This window comes from Gekko japonicus, unplaced genomic scaffold, assembly GCF_001447785.1.
Source record: "Gekko japonicus isolate JY-2015 unplaced genomic scaffold, Gekko_japonicus_V1.1 scaffold1978, whole genome shotgun sequence".
NCBI lineage: Eukaryota > Metazoa > Chordata > Lepidosauria > Squamata > Gekkonidae > Gekko > Gekko japonicus.
Genome location: NW_015161464.1, coordinates 7,438 through 13,029, shown reverse-complemented (window position 1 = coordinate 13,029; position 5,592 = coordinate 7,438).

Genomic DNA, 5,592 nt, shown 5'->3' with positions numbered 1-5,592 from the left:
GATACCTGAAAGGAACAATGGACTTACAACTAAAAATTGCACCGTCTGAAGGGCCCAGACTCGTCGTATATATGGATGCCAACTGGGGAGAAGAATTGGACAATTATAAGTCTACAAGTGGATATCTATTTTTCTATATAAAGAAACTGGTGCGGTACCTGAAAGGAACAATGGACTTACAACTGAGAATTGCACCGTCTGAAGGGCCCAGACTAGTCGTATACATGGACGCCAACTGGGGAGAAGAATCGGACAACTACAAGTCTACAAGTGGATATCTATTTTTCTACGGAGATGGACTAATAGACTGGACTAGTAGAAAACAAACTGTTGTGGCGCAGTCTACAGCGGAAGCGGAGTGTGTTTCAGCAGCAAGTGCCTGTAGTAGACTTGAATGGATTTTTCATATGTTAAAGGACTTTGGAATAAGAGAACCTGTACCTGTACTTATGTTTGAAGATAATCAGGCTTGTATTACCATATGTAAGGAAGAAAGCACCACAGCTAGAAGTAGATCAATTGGTATTAAGTGTGCTTTAGTGAAAGATTTGTACCAGAAGAAGCTGATAGATATTGAGCATTGTTGTACAGGAGAAATGGTGGCTGACATTCTGACTAAGCCACTGACCAAAGAGAAGTTTGAACATCTACGTAAAATGTTGAATATGATTGGTACAAATGCTGAATTGAATAATGAATAATGTTTTGTATGTGTATGTATGACTTACATGTTAGACCTTGAGAAGGGGTGTTGGAAATGTATGTGTTTACAAGGTCTGACAATCCAGTCATTATAGGGTTAACTTGTTTGCCTAGTATTGCTATTGTTTAGACTGACCTGGAAGGGATTGTTTAGACTGACCTGGCATTGAGCCAATGGTGAATTAGCCTGGGGGAAACTAGCTTCTATTGTGATACAGATTGGTTGTTTGTTTCAGGTGACTTCCTTTCTAGGGGTCGAGAAGAAGGACAGATTCTCCATTATCTGTGTGTTAGTGTTGAACTATAGGCAGCTTAGAAAATGTAGCTGTTAGATGTTCTGTTTATTTGTAGGTTTCCCGTACACCCTTACCCTTAGAAATAAAGGTTTTTAAAAGCAAAGAAATCTGTTATTTCCAATAGCGGAAGATCCATTGGTACTCTGAGTAATTTAAATACTTTTGACCATTTTGCAACAGAATGAAACTTTGTTGGTCTTAAATGTGCCACTGGACTCAAACAAAGAAATAGTGATTCTATTTAGTTAAGGTTGGGCACTGTGTTAGAGTATTTTTTCTTCCTTCCTTCCCTATTTACGTCTTTAAGATGCAAGTAGGGACAAACTAACCTCTTAGGAGTTTGTAGTAACGTAGTCGTGAGTTCCATGCATGCCGGACATCCTCTGCCACGCAGCACGCTTCCTCTTCTGCTAGCCTTTCCATTTGCACAGCATCAGTAGTTTTCAATGAGTCCTGGTGCAAATACTAGTGGAAGAGGAGACACACTCTGTGGCAGATGCCGTCTAGTGCACGTGGAACTTAGGATCCCAGCTATAATACTTAGGGACCTCAGAGTTCGTGTGGAGAGCTGTCAGTTTAAAAGCATTGTCCATCCCTCTGAAATATATCCTCCATGAAAAAACCCACAAAGTATGTCAGGGAGCAGTCTAGGTCAGAATCTTGGTTGCGGCAAGTTTCTTCATGCTGGGTCTTCATCAAACAGGTAAATCTTATGATGCTGCAGCTTGGTCTGCGCAGGGGGCAAAAACAGGGGCAGCACAGAGGGTATGTTGGAGGAGGAGCTAGACTTAGTTTGTATCCTCTGGTCACTCTGACCAGGATTTCACCCTCAGCAAAGCCAGGATGTTGCACCTGGAAATGAAGTGATGCAAGCTTAAAAACTTCTCACAATGCATTCGAGACCCCCCCCCCCAAATACTTACTCTGCCCCAACTTCTCCCACTGGATGATGGAGCCATGATAGAGCAGAGTATTATGATTAACTCAGCAACCACTCAGAAGACCAGCAGTACATAAACTCCAGATTGGAAACCTGTATCTCAGCTATTAAGAATACAGGGTGTGGGACTATGGGCCAAACCAGATGCTATCTCTCACACAAGTTAGGTTGGGGGGGGCTATTGACCAAACTGTATGCTTTTTACAGACAGATGGGAGGGTGATAGAACATCTGTTTGGCATGCAAAAGGTCCCAGGTTCAATCCCCGGTATATCCAGTTAAAAGATGATGTGGTGATGTGTACTAAGTAGGTGATGTGTACTAAGACCTCTTCCTGAGACTCGGGAGAGCCACTCTCCCAGTCTGAGTAGACAAGACTGACTTTGATGGACTAAGGATCTGTTTGGGGAGGGGACATGGCTCAGTGGTAGAGCATCTGCTTGGCACAGAGAAGGTCCCAGGTTCAATCCCCGGCATCTCCAGTTAAAGCACAAGTCAGTAGGTGATGTGAAAAACCTCTATCTGAGACCCTGGAGAGCCACCAGCAGTCTGAGTAGACAATACTGACTTTGATGGACCAAGGGTTTGATTCAGTATAAGGCAGTTTCATGTGTTCGTGTGCCAGGGCCTGATAAGTCTTGGGATCATACCATGGGAGGGAGGATCTTCGCCCTTCCCTCCACTACTGTTTCCTCAGCTTAAATGGCCATGGAGAGGCTTTTGTCTTGCTGTTGGTCATGTAAGCCACCTCCCCCCCCCAGCAGCCATTTTGACTCAGGGAAAACAGCATGGAAGGGAAGGGTGAAAAACCTCCTCCAGCACCCCCACCCCATGCTATACTTAGAAGCTGGATCACGAACATGTGAAACTGCTCTATGCCAGATCAGACCTACGGTCTGTCAAGGTCAGTATTGTCTACTCATACTGGCAGTGGCCTACTAGGGTCTCAGTTATTATCACTTATTATCCAGCCCTTTAACTGGAGATGCCAAGAACTGAACCGGGGACTTCTGCATGCCAAGCAGATACCCTGTACTGAGCCACTGCCCCTCCGAATCGGAGCCTGCCGTGTTCGGCCCTGAGATTTCATGTTGAGTGAGCTCAGAGTGCCCAGCTGGGGAACTTTTTTGATGGGTGCTATGGTGAAAGGAAACTACCACAAAACAGCCACAAAAAAGGGAACTACCACAAAACTACCACAAAAAATGGAACTACCCGCCCTGAGCCTGTCAAGGGGAGGGGGGGATACAAATTCAATAAAATAAAATAAAATAAAAAGGAAATAAAGTAGGGTTGCCAGGTCCCTCTGGGCAGCTGGAGGGGGATGGGGGGGTGAGCTTACCAGGAGTTTATCCCACGTTTCAACAATCTGCCCTCATGACTTCAGTGTGACCCAGAAGTGATGTAGGCACACCAGGGGTGTTGGGGCAATGTTCTGGTGTTTGGGCAAAAACTCGAAGGTAGAATTAGCTTCTAGCATAGAGATTTTGCCCAAAAACCAGAGTGTCACCCCAATATACCCACACCACTTCCGGCTCACGTTGAAGTCACATGGGCATGTCACTGAAAATATCTTATGTTTCTTTCCTTTTTTGGGGGGGGGGAAGTCCCCCTGCCAGAGAGGTGGGGCCCAGCATCAGGGAATCCCCGGGTAGGTGGGTCTGGCATCCCTAAAAGAAAGACATTGCACAGACAACCTGGCCTGGTAACTAATATTGGCAGGCTATATTGTTAACACTTGTCTTTTCACCCAAGGTACCGAAACAGAGTTCCACTCCTCCAACTGGGGATATGAAGCACCATACAGACAAGTGAGGAATGAGGATTCCATGCCACAAGGTATGACTCTTGCAAATAATTCCTGCATCTGAAGAAGTGAGCAGTGACTCAGGAAAGCTCCTCCCCACCACGAATTTTGTTAGTTTTTAAGGTGCCACTGGACTCTTGCTCTTTGCTATTGCTACCGACAGACTAACATGGCTACCCACATTGAAATAATTCCTGTGTCTTTCTAACAATAGGTGGTTGCATATCTCGTCCTCTCTGAACAGTCTCTCCTACATGGTGACACAGAGTGTAAGTATGTGAAGGAAGGAGGAAAGCAACAGGCCACAAAACTCCATGCTGACTCATTTAAAATATTTCTATCCCACTTTTCATATTTACCCCCAAGGTGGCTCACAAACGAGACCAATGGGCCAAGCAGCGCAAAGTGAATAATGTAACACAAAAATACAATGTGAAACCGCAAGTTCAAAACGGAGTAGCAAGCGAAGCATAATGGCCTGTCAAGGAAAAACAGAAACCTGATTTCACGGCCAACTTGAGCAATGTACCGCTCAGGAGAAGGCCTGCTGAAAAAGAATGTTCACGGCCAACTCAGGAGAAGGCCTGCTGAAAAAGAATGATCTTGCAAACCTTGTGGAAGGCCTTTGGAGACGGTGCCTTGCCCACGGCCTCTGGGAGTTTGTTCCCAATGCAGAAGCAGCAATGGGGGGGGGGGCCTTGAGGAAGACCGAGGCAGAACATGCCACAGAAAGAGGGGGAGACTGCACAGAGTAATGTCGAGACATCGGTTGGTACTATTGGGAGATTTCGTTAATATAGCAGAGTTTTGCCCAGTCCATAGAAGCATGATACTGAAGGCAGTAAATAAATCTCCCAAGAAGTATATTGCAAAAAAGGTAAACTTACATTTACTCAGGGGTCTTTTAGTAGAAAAAGAGGTGCAGGAGCTCATCAGCATAACTCATTAGCATAACTCATTTGCATATGCCACACCCCCTGACAGCACCGGAAGTGTGTCAGAAGGCAACACCCACCGCTCAGGCTCCACTGGACTGTTTTGGATTGCTAGCTATCGAGGGGGGGGGGAACATGCAGATCTGTCCTCACAGAGGAGGGAGAGCTTGTACCTTAATAAAACTTGGTCTTAAAGGTACCACTGGACTGTTTTGGACCGGGGGGCCGGGGAGAGGCTCTGCAACTTACCTGGCTGCTTCTTGCTCTGACTGAGGGCTGCTGGGAGCAGGGGGTGGGGCTTGTTGCATGTCCCCGCCCTCTGGGCTCTTTACTGCCGGAGCTCCACTCCTGTGCGCTCCTGCAGGACATGACCCCTGCATTTACTCAAGTAGATCCAGTTCACATTCAGTTGAAAGGAGATAGGCGGTCTCTCTACCACAAAGGGCCCACTAATCCAGCATCACGTGTATGTGAGTGTGAGGGCATTGTTTCTACAGGAGAGCCCTGCAGAGACGTGTCTCCATGGAAGGCCATGTAGAGAGAGTGAGAGGACAAAGTAAGAGGGAGAAGGAGGGGTGAGAGGCAGTGTTCCCTCTAAGCTGACTTAATGTGAGCTAGCTGACAGTTTTTTAGCTTCCGGCTCACACAGTTTTAAGCCTCCTGTCTTAGCTCAGGAAGGAGGGCTCCAGAGCAAACTAATTTATGCAGGAGCCAAATCGCTCGCTCACAACTTTAACACCAGTAGCTCACAAAGTAGAATTTTTGCTCACAAGACTCCACAGTTTAGAGGGAGCATTGGTGAAAGGGCAGCTCCCCAGTTGAGAGCCAGTTTGGTGTAGTGGTTAAGTGCGTGGACTCTAATCTGGGAGAACCGGGTTTGATTCCCCACTCCTCCACTTGCACCTGGCTGGA